Below are 20401 nucleotides of genomic sequence, written 5' to 3' on the forward strand. Positions count from 1 at the left end.
AACGGAAAAAGCAAGTGAGAGCCCTGTAGGTCCCAGGGAGTTAACTCCCTGGCTGGATCTGAGTATGCCTCAGATTAGGAGAAGTTTTTCACCGGCCCTGTATATTCTGCAGTGACAGCTTGATGTTTTGATTCTGAGGCAGAAAGAAAAGACCGAGGTTCCACCACAACCACTGTTCTTCTACTTCCCCAGTTTACAGCCAGCTTTTGGATACCTGGGGCTCCCTGGGACCAGACCCCTAGAGTTCTGCAGAGTAAAGCAGGTCCTGCAGCCTCAGAAGTCTTATCTTCACCCAGGTCAGGGAGCCATATCTAGCCTACATAGCTAGGATCTGTGGTTGGGGTTTAGTGGCTTGGCCCTATCTTTATTTCTTGTACCTGGATATCAGTTGCCTGTAAGTTGGGCAAAAGGCTGCAATCTCCTTTGATAAGGGGATTTTGGACGTCAAGCTTCAGAATGCAGGAGTAGATAGATATCGGTTTCAGGGGTATCCTTGAGGGAGTAGATAATGGGACATATCTCCATTTAAAGCAAAAGGCCATGTTTAAAGTCAATAGGATAAGTGGAACTTAAGCAGGAAAAGTTAGCATCTGAAGCGGTTTAGGATATTGGCATCTTTGTTGGGGGATGGGGAACTGCGGCTGCCTGTCTGTGCAGAGCACAGCCTGGATTCTGTATCTCCTCTCCCAGAGATCAAAGTCAACTTGAATATCAACTTATGGAAACGGATTTATGATCAGGATTGCTGTCGGTTTCTTCTGGTCCCTTATCACCTTCCAACCTTCAAATCTGGGGGTAAAAAAAAAATGCATCTTAAGGAGGTGAAGCCTTGGCTCATCTGGTACCACTGTATGCTTCAGTGTGAGCCTGCAACATGCCTGTGGGTTCAGGAGCCTGGAGAGCTGTGTGATCCTGGACAAGGTGACTACTGACTCTGTGCCTCCTTTTCTTCTCTGTAAAGTAGATGATGGCGGCGCCTACCTTGCAGTTAGGAGGCCCATGCCTGTTAGTTTATACAGCCCTTGGAGCAATGCCTAGGACACAGTAAGTTATGTAAATCATCTTTTATTTCTTACCTGCCCTGTGCAGTGAGAGGCATGCTTAACACCTACCTGAGCCTTGGTTCCTCTGAAAGCAAAGCCTGTGGCACATAGGTGACCTCAGAGAGCAGGAGAAAGGTACTAGGGAGGCAGATGGCGGGAGGCATCGCACCAAGGCAAGGACGCTTCCGGGGGGTCCTCCAGCCTGCACACACTTGAGAAGTCTTCCTGGAACCCACTGGGCTGCACAGTGGGGCGAAGTTTCCATTCACTTCTGTCCTGTCCATAGGGGTTGGTTTGGCAGAGATTTGGTCCTGCCCCTCCCGTCCCCATTGCACCTGGGTTAGTGTGTTCCCTGGGTATCTCACACTGGGGTGTTAGAGAAACCCTAAAATACTGCCCCTGTGGGCCTGCTCAATGCTGGCGAGAGTCAGGTGGAGCTGTGCTCTGGAGCAGTGACCGGGGCCAGGGGTCGCTGGGTTATCTAATGTCAAGTGCAAGTACATCTCCACCATGCAAACCCCGAACCATGCCTAAGAGAGTAACCCAGAGCAGGGGTGGCTCAGGAGGAGTGCTTGCCCAGCACACACAGGCCAAGGTCCTTCTATCCCCCAACACACACACACACACACACACACACACACACACACACACGAGTAACCCAAGCCACCTCATTGTTAGCTGCCAACCCCAGGTTTTGAATCCCAGGACCACCCAGTTTGGAAGCTTGCTGTTTGCCTTCTACCATTCCATCTCTAATGGTGTGCAAATCTCTCCTACCATTTGAGGCTTTATTTCTGCTTAAATCTGTGATTTTTAGCACACCTTTTGATGATTGGGTAAAAAAAAAATAGTCAAATGATTGAAAAAAGGCTGAGGTTCAAAAAGAAAAAGAAACTTATATTGCAGAGGGATTCCAAATGTAAAAACTTTAGCACAGGATGAACACCTCCATATCTTAGCTAACATTTTAATTTCTGTTGAAGCTTCATTTTTAAAAAAATGATATTTAATATGAGTAGAGATGAAAGTAAGTTCAATGGAAAATGGAGATATTGCCAGTGGTTAATTTTTAGTCTGAATTTATAATTCCTGAAAAGTTTTATTTTTTTCTCTCTTTTCTCTTATAAGCAGGTGTGTGTGTGTGTGTGTGTGTGTGTGTGTGTGTGTGTGTGTATTTGTTTGTTTTATATTTAATAGGGGGTGTGAATGTTTCCCAAGGAAAGAATACAATTATGATGACGTTTTCAAAAAACATGAACAGAAACCAATGGCTTAATTCTTGAGCCATACTGATAAAATTGATAATTCTATGGCAATTGTATTAGCAGTAGAGTTATGATCCCAAATGCAATCTGAGCAATATTTAAGATAGGATATGACGAACTCTGGATGGGATATGTCATTTTCTCTCAGAAAATTGCATATGAGAAAGTTCTAGAATTTTCAGTGACAGTGTCTCTGACTGGGAAGAGTACATACAAATGTGATTCTTCAATCAGGGCTGATTCTTCCTTTGTCCCCCAGGTATTTTTTTGTGCTGGTGCTGAAGATGGAAAGATGGTTCTCAGCCCACAGATGCTCATCGTGTCATTCAACAGTAAACAGCTGTGGAGTTGCGAGGCTCATCCTGTCTGGGTGCTACCGTGGCACTTCCTGGGTCTTTCTACTTCTCACATCCCTACCTGCCCTTGAACCTCTTCTTGCCATCTGCAGCCGCTGCTCCCTGCCCTGACCTGTTATCCCACCCCTGCCCTTTACCAGACCCATCTGTACCTGCTGCAGGAAGGTGTTGGCCTTTGTCATGCTGTTTGTTGCCCAGAATTCTTCAGCAGCCCCACTTGGGGTTCAGGATGGAGGATGCGGCTCTTTGGCAGGACACCTGGCTACTGGTTCTGTCTCTGGCTTTCTCTCTCCAAACCTCTGGCAGTGATTCCTGTTGTTCTTAAGCTTCTGCATCTTCTCATTTCTGCCTAGAAGTGTGTGTTTTGATGGTGGGTGCATTTGCTGATCTTGACGTGGAATTAAATAATTGCTCTTGATCTTCATGTGCTTTTGCGTGATTTCATTTGCTGTTCTTGTTTACAGTTTGTTGGCCCCTTGGATGTATAGGTTTCTCACAGCCAGTCCAGCTGTGCTATGGTCAGCAAGGCATGTCTCTTTACATCTGTCACGTCTCCACCTACTTGTGTGTTATGTTCAAGGTAGTTTAATTGAAGGTAGCATTGGATCTTGCATTTTTATCTAATTCAACAATTATCTAATTGATGTGTTTAGACCCTTTATATTTAATGTGATTATCATTATGGTTAGATTTAAATCTATGTCACAATTTTATTTTCCTTTTGTCTTATTTGTTGTTTGTTTTTGGCAACTCCCCTTTATCTCTTTTCAGCTCTTTGTCTTGATGGTTTGTGTGTCTTTAATTCAGTGCAATCTTCATGAATAGGCCAAGAACCTTATAACTATAGACTCCCATGACTCCTGTTCCGATCTTTGTGCTTCTGGTTTAGCACATTTTACTTTTCTCTATATCATAAACTCCTCAAAACAGTGTTATTATTTTTGCTTCAGTTTATTACCTTTTAAGATTTTAATTGTTTTTCTTTTCTTCCATTATTTGAAAGCTATTGCTCCACTGTTTTCTGATTGGCAAGACTTTTCATTGAAGAATCCACAGTCAGTGATCTTTGGTTCTCTGTATTTAATGTGTCTCTTTTCAGGATTCTTGTAGAAATGTCTTTTTTTTGGTCACTGATTTTGAGCAATTTGATTTGGACATAACCTTGTATGGTTTTATTTTTCGTGTTTCCTTTGCTTGGAGCGTGCTTGGACATGTGGGTGTGTGGATTTCATCAGATCTTAAAGGCTGTGTGTGGGTCATTGCTTCTTCCTTACTTTTCATCCTCCTTCTCCTTCCCTCTTTTCGTGGGGACTCCAGCTGCACTTTATTAGGACTCCTGACGCCGTCCCACAATCCTGCAAACTCTTGCTCCTGTGGCGTCTCCAAGGGCTTCTAGTTCTGCCTCCTTAACCCACAGAGACTGCCAGGCCCTGCCTAGGTTGGCTCTTCTCCCTGTGGCTCGGCCTGGAAACTTCCTCCTGAGATAAGCCACATGGTCCTACTAGCCTCCTCAGGCAGCGTCAGCCCCTGCTGTCTGACGTCCAGGGTCCTGCAAGCCATTGCTTCACAGGAACGTCTCTGGTGTGCAGGTTTGTGGGTGAGAGGAGAAGGGTAGTGTCTCTCTGTTGCCTCTGGATTGAATTGTGCTTCTTCCTGTATCTGTCAAAGTTTTAGGCTGTGGGGGCTGGGGATGTGGCTCAAGCGGTAGCGCGCTCGCCTCGCATGCGTGCGGCCCGGGTTCGATCCTCAGCACCACATACCAACAAAGATGTTGTGTCCGCCGAGAACTAAAAAATAAATATTAAAAATTCTCTCTCTCTCTCTCTCCTTTCTCTCCTCTCTCACTCTCTCTTTAAAAAAAAAAAAGTTTTAGGCTGTGGACAGACTTTTGCTAAAACTTTAGTAGGTAGAGAAAAAAGCTTAAACTAGAGAAGAAGTCTGAATGACAGCTTCAAAACCAGCAAATAATTGGGATTATTACTTGCTCAGATGGTTTAGCCTGTGTGGAAGACGGCGATGGGAAGATGGCTGCAAAAGGAGGAAGAGATGAGGTCACATTTCAGCTTTTGCAGCTTGATGACAGGTTTTCAAAAACTTCAATATTTAGTGAGGAACATAAAAAATGTATGCTCATGAAGTGATTGGGTTGAACCTGTGCTGACGAACACTAAACCAATGCACAGCACAGCGAGTTTCCTGAGAGCGTGACTCGGGATGAAACTGCCTAGATGCACCTCTACCGGTCATGTGATCTGAGCCCAGTCATTTAACTTTCAGACATGTGAATTCCTTCCTCCATAAAGCCTGGCTGCTGTGGGTATTAAATGTGTCCATGTCTGTAAGATATTCGGACAAGTGCCTGGCTTGTGGCTAGTGTTCTAAAATGTTACCCAACACCAGCAAACAAAAGCAAAGAACACATAAGTAAAGACATAATGTCCTCAGGAAAATGTTCTTGGGAACACTGGAGACGAGTGCAGGTCCAGGCAATGACTGCAGCAGACAGGCTGGAGGTAAGACGGCTGCTCCAGCGTGGGGACTGGGAATGCAAGAGAGAACCTTTTTGGAAAGACTTTGCTGAGGGTAAGGGCCCAGATACAGGTTTGCCACAGTCCGGCTGGGCAAAATAACCAGGAGGTGACAAGCAACTTGAAGGTTGAAGCGGGAACTGCTTTATTACAGAACAGCAGAGGTATCTATACCCAACTGATCACACACAGCCAATAAGGAATCCTCATCATCTTAATGGCCTGGTGGCGTTGCCTCACAAACCACTCCTCCTGGCAAACTGCCAGGCGCCCTCTTGATTTGATTCGCGGCCCTCAACACCGGATGTATTTGGAGCAGTATGAGAGGGAGAGGGGAGGGGTTGAGGGAGAATTCAGGAGAATGTCAGCAAGGCTGGTGGTGCCAGGGCCAGAACCAGGGATTCATCCTGCTTGCAGCTGCGGATCTGGAAGAGCGTCTGGAGGAATGCTCATGGGCGGGAGCGGAGCTCAGGCGGAGGATCCTGGCTGGGAGATGCCTGCACAGAGGTGGCCAGACAGGTGGCAGAGAGGAGGCCCTGAGAATGCCTTGTCACTCTGCAACGAGGCAGAGAGTTCTGGAGACATAAAGGAGCACAGGTTGAAGGACTTCAGGACAGCACAGTGTCGCATAATTCCTGGGACAGGAGTTTCGAGAAGGATAGAGTCAATAGGCCCAGGAGTGAGAATAGGCCTGTGTGTGGAGCTTCTGAATGATCATCGGTGACTCAGGAAAATCATTTCAGCTAAGTGTTAGGCATCCAAACCAATGGTGCTGGGCAGGAGGGATGGCGTCCTGGAGGCTTTGCAAGCCGGCTCTCTAGGAGGACTCTGTGTGATTGGAGCCCAGGAGGGGGTGCGGCCTTTCCACCCACCTCATCTCTACAGGGACGCCCCAGGGCAGATGCCTAACAGCAGAATTTCAGGCTCCAGAGCAGGTGGCTGAGGGAGGTCCCCTGGGAAGCAGGTAGTTTCTCAGCATTCTTTCTTTGACCTGACTGCCTTGATGTGGGGCCCTCTGTGTTTACCTTCTGCAGGACATTCTTGCTCATTGGCATGCACCTCAGACTTGCCCTGGGAGCTTGTTAAAATGAAGGTGCTGGGACCCACTGGAGAGATTTTCTTTCAGAAGCCCTGGGGGCCAGGAGACAGCACATGGAGATGGTGAGTTTTGAACAGGTAACACATTCACAAGGCTCAGATGGTGTAAGAGGGGTAGAGTGGACCTGGCCCTCAGTCACTCAGGCCCCTGGCCCCCTTTCTAACCTCAGGGAATTAAAAAAAAATCTCTTATTTTTCGTGAATGGGGAAACTTGGGAGGTACAGTACATGTGAGAGCAGAAGACCCGTGGGTCTGACTCAGAGATGGGAATCACAGGTCGTGTGAACCTCACCGAAAATCTCTCCTCTCCAGGCTTCTCGGGGTTTCAAACTGCAAACAGCAGTGCACAGACCTGGAGGAGGTGACTCGCCTTCACCAGCACCAGCTGCAGGCTTGCCCATATGTGGAGAGACCCTGCTCAATTGTGAGTGTGTTTCTTCTTTACTATTTTTTTTTTAATTCCAAGCTGGACTAAGAGAGAGATTGAAAACTTGCCCCTGGTCTGTGAAAATGTGCCTGCCTTCCATCTCTCTGGAGGTCTAGGCCTGTGGTGGACTGGAAGGTACGACCTCGGGCACCGGGAACAGTGTAACAAATGAAGACAAGCGCGAGTGGCGGGCTTTCCTCCGTTCTGTCATGTTCTATTTATCTTCCTCACCTCCACATCCTAAATAATCCTCTGTCAGCACTGGGTGTGCACGTTTCAAATGTCCCGTGAAGGTCGATAGCCGCCTCGCTGATAAGATTTTCCAGTTCTTGACATATTTTGGGTAAAAGAGAGTTATAAATATGTATCCATCATAAAGGGTGAAGAGTCTGAGAAGCTTGGTGTAGTTCTGCTTTGAGCCACAGTTAAGTTTCTTCAAACACATTTCTCATTTTGTGAAGGTTTTTTTTTTTTTAATAGACTTTAGAGAGTCCAGCTCCAATGATGAGTTTAGAGAGAACATTCCCTCCCGGCTCTCAGGCTATAGCTCAGGATGCTACCAGCTCAGTTAAGACAGGTTCCAATGAGGCAGGGCAAAATCTACCCTGCTTCTCAGCCCTGGAGCAAAATTACAGAATCAGTCCTGGAGATGTGCTGGGATACAGATGCGGCCTGAAGGGCATTTAAAATCTCAACAGTGACTGGGTGTTTCAGAGAAGAATAAGAGGGTTCAGGTAAGATCAAATGTGAAGGAAAAAAAAATCAGTTTTCAAGATTTCTCAACAATTAGTTTGTTGAGAGTGTGGTGATGGGTGTGGGTTTTTCTCATCAAGAAAATCAATTTGTGTTTCAAAATCTGAACATATCCTTTAGGGGAAAGTCAATTTTAGTTGAAGTGAAGGACACTATTTCAGCTTAACTGGGGAGACATTAAAAGAATGTGGTGATTCTTATAGCACCAGAAAGTGAAAGGAACATTTCTTATTGTGTCTTTGTATTCATGTTGATGATATTTTTACTAATAGTAGTCATATAAAATATTTCAGGGACATAATAGAAAATGGATATAATTTGTTTTATGGCTTTTTATGTTGATATCTATGGGTAATATTCATAAATAGGAAAATTTGAAATGGGCATTGTATAGTACTTTCAAAAGAGATTCAAAATCCTAGCTTTAAATAAGATGTGAACATAACATTATTCTATTTTATTTCCTATAAATAACAAATGCATAAGCATTATAGATTATTTAATGAACTATAAAATAATTTTAGATAATTTTGAGAAAACAAATAGTAGATATATTGAAAAGTAACATTTCCAATGTATTAATAAAACATCAAGGCAAATTTGAGGCTGTATCTATCTTATGTTAAAACATGGGCAGCAAATATACATTATAAAAAAGTCTGTACTTCTAAAATTTATGTATGTATTTACTATCAAAGTTAATGAAAGCTTTGAGAAATAATTACAGTGTGTAATAAATGTTTACATGTAAATGTATATATCACATGTATTAAATATGTGTATATATACATATTTAGGAAGTAGAGGGAAGAACATCAAGTTTTGATCAAAACTGTTCTCTCAACTTGCCAATGTTAACAAGTCATGAACTTCTCATATGAATAGTGTGTAACTGTGGAAAATTGAAATTACGGAGGTGGCTTACCACATTTAGTCCAGAACACAAAATAGCAAAATCCTCACCTATAAATAGAATTGATAAGGGAAGTAATGAAAACATACTAGATTTCAATCCCCTGGCAATCCTTGAGGGTGGACACGAGTGACCTCTTCTGCATTTGGGATCAGTTGTTATTTCCAGTGTGCCTGGAAGGTGGTGATTGCCTCTATACCCAGACACCGTTACCCACTCCATGTCCCCAGTGGAAAACCACAGAGGAATGTGAATTAAAAACTTAATTTTGCTAGGCCAAGTGATGATCTGTTTTGTGTATTTTAATCATCATCCATAAGTTTTAATTTGATCTGAGGTATTAAAAAAATCTGTACTTTTTTCCTTGAAAAAAAATATTTTTGCGTGTACAGTTTTTGATTCCATTGTATGCAAAAGGCCAAAGTTTTGCTACTTGAAAGAGGCTGCATTTGTAGCCCCTAGGGCAGCCCCTAGCATCTCCTCTTACCCTCGCTTGTGGCCCATAGTTCACAAGAGCCCAAGGGATGGCATAGGGCCACACCGTCCAGGAGATGTGATTCCTCCAGGAGATGGGAGAGGACTCACCGCAGAAAACTCTAGAAACGTTACACTTAGAAGAGCACATTTTAGTGTCATGTGGGCCTCTGTCTTTAGACTTCTCTCAACACGCAGTTCAGGAATGGGAATTTCGTGATGCTCCTGCCTCGTCGTGTCTGTGGATCTAGGAGCCCCAAGTGGGATCTCCTGGACCGAAGGCAGAATTCACAGGGCAGCCGGAGCCTCCAGGGTTCTTGGCACTTGGAGGTCCTTGAATTCCACGGTGGGCACCGTCTCCAAAACGTTCATCGCTTTTCCCACCAGCAGGAGATGTTCCTTGAGGTCTTTGTGCGTGGAGACTGGACATGAGGGGAAACTCACCCGTGACCCCAAGGGTCTCTATTGTCAAGCCTGTTTTAAAACCAGAGGCAGAGTTGCCAGACTTCATGATCAGAAATGGGTGGTTGTATATAACAAGGTAACACTTTCTAAGAAACGATCTTAAAGTTTTCCATTACAGTGTAATAGAAAATTTGTCATAGATATTGTTCTAGAGGATCATTATTAACCTGTTTAGATTTGTTTTACCGTGAATGGCAGTAAAATGTGAAATAGTTAGAAAAATGTATGTTTATAAATATCTTAAAAGCACCATTCTTTAAAAAGGAAATTCGAGAGTCACTAGCATTTTTTGAAAGCGTCACCCATTTCTCAGTGGAGACCCATGGTGTATTCCGTATAAGCAAACTTTCATCGTTCAGGCCGCTGAAAAATATTAAAATCATTTTTGCTTTTCATTTATCTGAATAAAAAATGGAAAAAGTGCATCTGAAGTCACTTTTGAAGACACATGACTTACTAGTAGAGGAGGTGGCCTAATTTGGGCATGCGTGGACTATTCATATTTTACTCTTTTTCTTTGATGTGCAAGTTCTAAGGGGTCATCTTTCAGTAGTTGAAAAGGCAGCTTGCTGTGAGGTGGGGAGAGGTGCTGATGCGGGCTGAGCCGGGACTGTTCTGTTAAGAGGGGCTCTGCTGACTGGGGGAGTCACCACTGCCTCTGACTCAGGGACGGTCATTTCCCCGTGTACCCTTCTCCCTCATCTTGGACGAGTGCCTCCCAGGGACTTGTCATGCAGGACAGAAATTACAAAAAGCTCTGAACTGCACCACTGGTTTCTTCCTCCTTTTTCCTCTTAGTTTTCATTCTGATGAAAGTAAAACAGAGTCCCTCCTCTGCCAAAAAAAAAAAAAAAAAAAAAGCAAAACAAAAAACCCTAATTAAACAAACCGTATGAACAACTCAACTTTTGCACTATTCAAGAAGTCTTCCCCTGGTGAATGGCTTGGAATGACCAATTTGCATTAGAATGAGGCCCGTTTGTCTTTTTTTGTATAACGGTAAAATCACAGTATTTCCTTCACGGAAGCTCAGACAGTGTATGGCTTGTAAAATCACCACAGTTTGTACAACTGGGTCTTTACTTCCATGTGAATTGGTCTCTCAGAATAGCTCTAGCAAAGGAAAGGAGGACGTGTCCCCAGTGTGTGCGTGTGTCCCCCCACAGAGCTTTATTAGTGGAGCTCCAGAACGTTCCATGGGGATGGTGGATGGTTGGGCCTGCTGAGTGCTTCGGTCGTAGGGGATGACAGCTCAAAGAATGTCATAAAATTAAGTGTGAACCTGTCACGCAGGGAACCTTTTTCTCGACATAGATGGCACATGCTTGGCTGTTGTATGCGTCAGAAGTTGACTTTTTGAAAAGATTGCGGAGAAATATAAATAGCATATTTGTCATTTCAGTTGTTTGGAACTGTAAATTCAGTGGCGTTAGATACGTGCACAATGTCCGGTAACTGTCATCTCTATCGCTATCCCAAACTTTTCCATCATCCCCAGCAGAAGCTCTACGCATGAAGCAGGAATTTCCCTCTTCCTGCCTTCCCCAACTCTGCTAGCTTCCATTTTACTTCCTGTCTATGAATTGGCCTGTTCCAGGAAGCTCATGTCAGTGGAATGATACACTCAGCATGTTTTCAAATCTATCATGTTTTACACATGTCAAATTGCATTTCTTTATAACTGAACAATGCCCCGCTGTGTGTGCATACTATGTGTTGTTCATCGACGTGTCTTCTGGCTCTTTGAGTGACACCGTCTTGAATATGGATGCACAAGAACCTGCTGGAGTTCCTGCTTTCAGTTCTTTTGGATCAGGATGTTGGAGGGCAAGTGCTGTGTCACGTGGCTATTTGTGTTTATATTTTTTAACAGCTCAACAAACTCTTTCCCAGGGTGGCTGCACCTTTTTCTAAAGCATGAAAATGTAGGTTCAGAACCTGGTCAAGTTCCATAGTGCATCTCGTCATTGCCAAGAGAGCAATCATTTTATTTCCTCTGAAGTCCTCTTATTTACCATGCTGACGTTAATGGAAATGTTCTGATTGGAGCAGAGTCTCCTGTTTTCTGGAAAATTCACTTAGATTGCTGCCCAGATAAAAATGATTTTAATTAGATTATTCTATGGAGAACATCAGACACAGAAGTATAATTGTCTGAGTCTCAGCACTTTCCTGGACACATTCTCTCTGCTCTCAGTCCCTGTTACCTCTTGTGATCCACTTTTCTCTTTGCCTCACTGACAGACAAAAGTTACTTTTAGTGATTCTTCATTTTCTGCAAAACTGAACTCAAACCCGAGGGCATTGTGCCTTGTCCTGCCCCAGTCCTCAAAAAATGAAATATTTCTCCCACCTGCTTCCTACCTCCAACCCTACCTGCATCCAGAGCTGAAGGGTGACTTAGCCCCGAGAGCACACCTCTTCCCTGCCTCTCGGATCTCAGCCCTCCGGCTGTCTCCTTCCTTAAACCTTTGGTTCAGGCCTCCATTGGCCCCCTCCACCCTTCTCAGTGACTCAGGATGCTGAGCTCAGGGCCTCTGTGGAGGGTTCCCAGGCCAGAGGCTTTGGTTGCCGAGGGGCGGGAGGCCCCAGGCAGGAACTCAGAGGTAGGCAGGGAGAGGGAAGTCGGGGAACTGAGCCCTGGGCTCCTGCTGTGAGGGCACCCCACTGCCTGTCTTCTCTGACAGAGGCCTGCTGCTTCTCCACGGGGCTCCTTCCTCTCCTGCCCCCTGCAGACTGGTTATTGCTGTCTTCACTTGGCCCTTTGACCTTAGGGTGGCAACAGCTCCTGCTGAGACTAGCTCCAGGTGGCCTTGTTGTGGTTTCCCAAATCCCTATTGACAGAGGTCCCTCTGAAGTTGTCCCTCCTGGGAGCCCCCTCAGGAAGTACCCCAGAAGCAGTGGGCTTCCTCCGGGACCTTTCCTGACACATCTTCTGCGGTCACACGGGGTGGAAATCAATGTCTCCTGCCCCCAAGTCCCTGTAGGGGGTTGCACTTCTTTTATGGAGCTTAACACATAACAGATTTTAGCAATTTATGCATATATATATTCTAACTCCCATTTTTAGTTTATCAAATTCCTCCTGGAGGACATTGTGTTTTCCTTTTTTTTCCTTTTTTTTTATTCTTCTCATGAAATATGATTTTTGAATGAATACTATAGATACTATACTAAAATGAATAACTTTGGCTTTAGGTAAAGGATTTTGACAGCTCTTATGGATCCAGTGTGACCGCAGTGTAGATTAGAAGGTGTATTCTAAAAGGTCATCCAAGAAAGAAAAACATTGAAATTTATTAAAAGCAAATGAAACTCATATAACTGAAATAGTTGTAATGAACTTAATTAAATTGAGAATTTGCAAATTAATAGCTGCTTCTGCACAAAATCATCAATTTTGAAGAATGTTGAGGTTGTGTTGTTTTAGGCCATAGCAAATTTATAATTAAATCCAGAGCAGAATATTTCTTTCATGTAATGTATAGGTGCACATAAATTCCAGGAGCGGTTTTAGGCAGCAACACCATGGAGGTATCTGAGTTTAAACTGGGAATTCCAGTTGCTTGCAAACACTGTTCCTCTCCACAGTATTATTTCTGGCAGCACACAGCCTGTGGTGTCAAACACACAGCTCTTTTTCAGCTTATGTCCCTGTAGAGACAGCTCCGTGCTGGCCACTCACTGTCACCAAACCCCACCTCCCATTTACCCTTTCATAAATTCATTTTTACCAAGTTTAGTCCCTGCTCCCTTCTCTAAGATAGTTCTGGTTAAAATCACCCAGGAATACAAAGCCCCATCTAGAGATCAGTTTTTGGTACTCTCATTTGATAACTCAGACTGGGTGGACCAGATTTTCCTTCTCAAAACCTGGTGTCCAGCGTGCTCTGTAACAGCTCCCCTTCCTCTTCCTCTGTAGGATCTATACTGTGGGAGTGCCTACCTTCTCTGCCTGTGAGTGCGTACTCCCAGAGGCACCAGGCACCTGCTGGATGCTCACGATGGAGACCCTAGCTCTAGAGCTCCGCCCTGATCTGCTCACAGCTCCGTGAGAATGTCAGGCTGACTGTGTGCACCACAGTTCTTATTTGTTCCTCCACTTGTTTTTGGCTCCTTCCTGGGCAACTTTGTCTCCATTGATCCTCTCAATTAATACCCAAGTCACTGGGTCTGGTGACTTATGCCTGTAATACCAGTGGATCAGGAGGTGACACAGGTTCTCACAAGTTCAAAGCCAGTCTTTGCAACTTAGCAAGGTCCTACGCAACTTAGTGAGACTCTGACTTGGAATAAAACATAAAAAGGGCCGGGGATGTGCTCAGTGGTTAAGCACCCCTGGTTCAATCCTCAGTGATAAAAAAACAAAACAAAACAAAAAAACCATTACCCAAGGCTAATATGCCTCATTCAGGCCTTCCTTTTTCTTTTCTTTCAAAATAACTTTAAAAATGTTTTCCCCCTGTACTGAGGATTAAAGCAGGATCTTGCTCATGCTCAGAAAGTTCTCTTCTAAAGAACTAAATCTTAGCCCCCTTTTATTTTGACACAGGTTCTCACTAGATTTCCCAGGCTGGCCTCAAACTCGTAATCGTCCTGTCTCTGTCTCCCAAGTATCTGGGATTACAGGTGTGCACCACATTGCCTGGCACACTGTCAAAATAATTTTACTTAGTCACTTGAAATTTATTTTGTGTATTGGTAAATGATGAATATCTTTCTTGTACATCTTATTTCACGCACTCAGTTCAATCTCTTTGTAGGTAACCACTGCTACCTATTTATCTGTGCTTCTGGAAATATGTGTGTGTGTGTGTGTGTGTGTGTGTGTGTGTGTGTGTGTGTGTGTGTGGTGTGTGTGTGCTGAGGACTGGGCCTTGAACCCAGGTCCTATGCTATATGACCTGTTAAGCACAAGGTCTACCACTGGGCTACACCCCCAGAACTCCAGGGCCATGAATCCCTTTATGAAGTCAGAACCTCCCTGGCCCAAGCACCTCATAGCAATCACCTTACAACAATGTTACATTGGGGGCCAACTTTCAACATGGATTTTGGAAGATAAAAACCATATCCAAACCAATGTGCAGTTATTTGTTTATTTGCTAATGATTTGTGCCCCCACCATAAAGAAGCTCCATGTTTTATATTTTATCTCCATCACTATGAGCCTTGCCTGACAGTTAGTAGATGCTGCATAATTATTTGCATAGCAAATAGATGTGTTTTAGGACTAATGAAAATGGCAGGTTGGATGTATGTGGCATACGCTGAGCAAGGCTTGGTGAACATATGACTTTTCTTTGTACTGGCCAAGGTCCAAGATGGGAACTGTGAGAACACGAGACAGCGTTTCTACATCCTGGATGAAGCAATATTTCACAGGACTACAGGGTATTATTAAATTCATACATTTGATTCTGAGTGGCTTGGGAGTTAAATGTGAAATTTCATCCATGTCCTCAAATGTTATCATTGGTTTGATCATAAACCTCTTGGTAGTAACAAATTTGGAGGCATATTGAAGAGCAAAAGTGTAACTAATTTCTTATTAGACAAACAGGGCACCCTGGCTGGGGATCAAGGAGAGTGGTTACTGCAAAGACCAAACAGGTGACCAAAGAGGACAAGTTTGTTAATAATAAAATGTTCTTTTGGAACTTTTTACATGTTTCAGGCACTGAAGATGAAAGGAATTCTATATTTTTGATGGCTGTGTTGTTCCTGTAGGGCACCACAGGCAAATACATGCTTGTGTGCGTTTCTCCCTTTTCTTTTTTTTTAATGATCGTGATGATTCACGTTTCTTTACAGGCGTCTGTCCACATCTGCGACAACGAGAGTGGGCGTTCCACTCCCACCAGGAAACCTTTGGGTGAATGATAACTCATCCTTCCTCTTCCTTGTTTTTCTTTTCTTTTCTTTCTTTCTTTCTTTTTTTTTTTTTTTTGGAGTCAGCAGAAGAGAAGCCAGAAAAATGATTGAGACTAAACAATGAACCCAACTAATTGCAAATTTCAGTTACACTTTTTCCTGGGATTGCAGAAATTTTTATTTGTTAAAATATTTCTGACCCATTATTATATTGTTATTTCAGACTTTTGAACATTTCCGTAATATCTAGTAGTTTTCACAAATATTTTACATTTAAATATGTTCATTAAAATTTAGTCTTTTTTGGCTGAAGTTTATAAGCTTATCTCTAAAAAATGTCATCTCCGCCTGTTGCCCCAGGAATCCTCCTGAATTTGAGGATGGAGAACTTGTCTGGACTTATAATAAATAAAGTTAGTTTGGATTAAGTAGAACACATTTTATATTTTTCTAATAAATTAAGTCATCCCCAAAATGAGATAAAGAAAGTAACAATGAAGTTGACTCCTGGGAAATTGTGTATTTAAATTTATTCCTTCTGCAAATGATGTAAATAAATCTGTTTGTTGCCTCTCTCTTAAAAATGGAATGAAGTTAAATCTAATAATTCAGAAAAGCAGAAAAAATAGGTCCATCAAGTGTGAATGTCATCTTTGAGGGGTGAGACCTGAATATTTTATAAGAATTTTTTATTCTTTTTCAAAAGGAGTCCTCTCTTTCTTATGTGTGAGCACTGTGCTATTCTCTTCTCATAGTTTGGAACCTGGAATTACGTGCAGATACATGCTTAATCAGGAACTTCCATTGTAAAAAGATGACATAAAGTTATTGAAAGTGAACAAGTTAGAATAACTGGGTTAAGAAGAAAACTGAGGAATGATGCAGGAGGCATCACTTTTTGAACTCTTTCTGTGGTCAATTACCTTAGGATGCCTCCAAGTCTAAATGGCTTTGGCTGGGCTGAGTCAATGAAATATTTATGGATCAAAGGGCCCTGGAGATGCTTCCTATGGGAATGTGTATAATAATACAGTATTTATACAGTGCTGTCTTTGATGTGCTCAAAGCGTTTTGCAGACATTATAGACTTCATCCTCACCACCCATGAAGCAGGTTGGGGGTAGGAATGAGTCTTGTTTACAAATGGGTAAAAGGAGTAGAGGGCAGGCCTCCACCGAGTGTCACAGTGGGGCAGTGACTGAGCAGGAACCCCCTGTCTCTTCAAAGGTGCAAGGAAAGAGATTAATTTCATAATGTCTGCAGGGATTTTTAACCTCTAAACTTCTGATTTCCCTGGACACCCAATACCTTGTGCTTCATGACCTTCCAGCTCCCTTCCGGTTATCGAATTCCACCACCGAACCCAGGATCGGCCTGTGTGATGGAGGGAGGAATCAGCCGTAGGATGCAGTTCTGGCCTTGCTGCCATTTGGGAGGAAGCTTTAAGCAAACCAGTTAATTTTGTCGAGCTTCGGTTTCTTCCTCCACCAGATGCAGTTAACATCTGCCCCTTGGGGTTGTATTGATGACCAAGTGAGATAATGTAATATGTCCTCAGGCAGGATCCAGCACACAGTAGGTCATCAGTGACAGATGCGAGTTAGAGTAACCATTTGAAGGTTCCAGAGAAGTTTCTTTGCTGCCCACCCTCCTTCATCAAGTTGGAAGGGCCTGGCCATCTGGGAGGTTTCTAAGGAATCCAATCCAGGGCAGCAGAGGAGTGGGATTCGGTCCTTTTTTTGTTACAAAGTCGGAAGTCAGTTACTATTTTAGGCAGAGTCGTTACAGGGATGGCTTAAGTGAGTACTTAACTTTTGAATCAAGCGCGTACCAAGAAAGACTGGCGGGGTTTGGGGCTCATAGGGCAGGGCTGGTGGACAGTTTGTGTGCAGGCAGTGGCTAGAAGCAGCAGCCACTGTAGCTTTTCAATGTCCCCTGGGTAACATGGAGCTGGAGATTGACAGGGTGAGAGGTGCGAGGACTCCTGTGACGACAGGGAAGGACGCACTGTTTACAAGGTGATGAAACCCACAGCCCATCATGCTGGACAGAGCCGTGGGGGCCTGCTGTCCAGTGCCCTCCCAGAACGCACTCCTGGGTGACAGGTGTAGCTTCCTCCTCTGATAACACATAGTTACCCCAGAGAACGTCAGTGGCACCTAATTGATAGAGCAGTTAATATCTGTTGTGTCAAAATCTGAAGGCAGTCACTATACTAACTTGAGATATCAAATTTTGTATTAGTAATTTTAACTGTTATCATTGACTTAGTGCTATATTTAGTGATATAATGTTAAGTAAAAGTTATTCTTTGACTTCATTTCTCATTTTTTTTGTACATTCTCTTGTGCAACATGTATGTTTTTATGTGAGAAACTCATGACCTTTGTTTTTCTGTACATATTATTATCATCAACAACATTTGATAGACACATATCATATCATTTGTCAGTGAGCACCAGGAATAAATGTACACATTGCTAACAGATGAGGTGAAAAAAAAAAGATTTCTAAAGAGAAAAACAAAAAGTTCTCACAGAATTTTTGCATTATAGTACCTACATCGTAAGTAGGTACTAGATCTTTGAGAAGTCATCGCATGTCTTATGAGCAAATTCTAAGGGGGCAGGTCCAGGGCAAAGGGTCTAGGTGAGGGCGTGCTGAAAAAGTGGACTCTCAAAAGTGCAAAGAAATCCTCCTTTGTCCCCTTAGCTGAATTCCAGTGTGTAAACACTGCCCCAGCCTCCGTGGTCTATTTCAGGTAACCAGGTACGACCACTGGGTGTGGAGAATGGAAGAGCAACCCTCCATCAGCCTGCAATGGGCCATGAGGTCTGCGCCTGCCCTCCCCTGGGCAGACTTCTACATGGACAATAGCAAGATTGGACCACACGGGGGAGGACACAGGAAATAGTAAAACCTGGCAAGAAGCCACAAAAAAAACCCCTCAGCATTCTGGATTTGTTTGATGGAGGAGCAAACAGAGCTGTTCTCCTCAGCACAAATACAGCATGGTCATTTATAAACTTGGTGATGCCCTGAATAAAAAGCAAGGCTAGTGCAGTGCTGAGATTGAGAGCAGCAACTCCCGTGCGGTCTCTGGCCCAGTCCATCACCAGTGAGCTGGTAACTGCTGGTTCCTGGCCTCTTGGGGCCACGGCTTCCTTCTCTGAGATTTGGGTGCTCATTGTGTCCACCTCAAACAGCTGTTGAGAATTTGCAGGAGCATTTGGAAAGCATCTGACACATGTTTCAGGGCTGGTTTTTTCCTCCCCAAATTTATATTTTGAAGTTCAGAAATGCAGCATCTCAGAATGTAAGCATATTTGGAAATGGGTGGGATTAAGTTAATTGAGGCTCTTGGGGTACACACAAATCCAAAGGGACTCATGTGATTAGAAGAAATGGACTAGGGATGTGCCTGTGTCCAGGGAGTCAGCCATGCAGCTAGGTGGCTCTCTGCAAGCCCAGGACAGAGGCCTTGGAGGACTTCAACCCTGCTGGCACCCGATTTTGGACTCCAGCCTCCAGAACTATGAGAAATCAGCTACTCAGTGTATGGCATTGTGTTAAAGGCAGCCCTAGCAAATAACACACATTGCAAGATCAAGACCTTGATGACATTGTATTATTACAAGTAAACAATGTTTCTGTTGTCTTCCAGAATCAAAAGGAGTGAAAAATTGCAAGGGAGGAAAATAAAAATTATAAGGTGGTTTGCAATATAAGTAAAGTTAAAATGTAGATGTTTCCACCTTCTGTGAATAATCCAACTATTGTGTATCAGATTGAAAAAATAAGATATGCCCTAGTAACAAAAATGCCTTCTTAGAAGAAAGGGTGGAGGGTGTTGTTGGTATGGTGGTGTGCTGTGTATGTGTGTGTTGAAGCGTGCAACCAGGTGTGCTTGAGCGTGTGCAGCCGGGTGGGGGTTCTGGCGAGGGGTTCACAGGCTCAGTCAATCCCCTGCTTTTAAAGTATCCTCAAAGGCCCCACGGTTAAAATAGCATCACAAACCTGGTCTTGCTTTGCAGTGTGTTTCTATTACACTGATTTTCTTGACTTCTTTTTCCTCATTTCAGGATTAAAGAAACTATAGCAGATTGAAAACACTCTGACCTCTTTAGGGATGAGTTCCCAGGTTAAAAGCCATTTCTTCAAGGATGAGATAAATGCATCTGCAACTCCCAAGAGAAAGAAAGAAAGAAAGAAAGAAAGAAAAAAAAAGGTCTCTCTTGCCTCCAGGCACTCCTGTGATGCCCCAGGCACATGCTGACTGTGCTGGAAGGAGGGACAGTCTCTTTTTTGCTCACCACTTCCTGCAGGACAAACTCAGGAGGCCTAGGAGTGTGCACTGTGAGCCGAGGCTACAGAGGAACCCAAACCCGCCATCAGGTGCAGCTAGAAGGGCTCCCCGGCATCCCCGCAGAGGACCGTGGGATCTGCCCTTTGCACGCTCTTCATTAGAGCCATTAAAATGTGTCCTGCACTCTGACAAATGACCTGAACTTAAGAGGAAAGGATTGTGATTCAACTCTGTTACCTTTTAGAAATACTTCAAAACAGAAACAGACCCGTGCAGATCAAGACAGCCAGCTGCACAGGCTCAGGTAGGTACTCCGAAGAGTTGATGAGAAACACTTCATGACAGTATAAATAACAAAGAATAATGAAAGCACTCTGCTTTAGAGAAGTAAGGTATATGTTTTAATTGAGGCCAAGATTTCACAACAGTTAAGGTGCTGACGAATCGAATCGTTGGTGGTTCTCATTAAAATGCTCATTCTGGGGGCTGGGGTTGGTGCTCAATGATAGCGCTTGCCTAGCATGTGTGAGGTACTGGGTTCAATTCTCAGCACTGCATATAAATAAATAATATAAAGGTCCATCAACAACTAATAAAAATATTTTTTAAAAATGCTGATTCTGATTCATAGGCCTGGGTTCTTAGTGGGGCTGAGAATTTGCATTTCCAACAAGCTCCCTGGTACAGTTGCTGCTTTCCAAGGACCCCACTTTGAGTGCCTGAAAACCATCTTTATTAATCTTTGTGTGTCCAGCATTATAGTCTAGCAACCACTGCAGATTAGCTGACCTGATGGCAGATGTGTGCACGATGGGTGGGTGGGTGGGTGGATGAACATGGGTGTACATGTGATTGCAAAATGTAAAAGGGATATAAGTGCATTTCAGTCTCACTCTGT

The sequence above is a fragment of the Spermophilus citellus genome (genome assembly GCF_964194105.1).
Source record: "Spermophilus citellus genome assembly, chromosome: 1".
Lineage (NCBI taxonomy): Eukaryota > Metazoa > Chordata > Mammalia > Rodentia > Sciuridae > Spermophilus > Spermophilus citellus.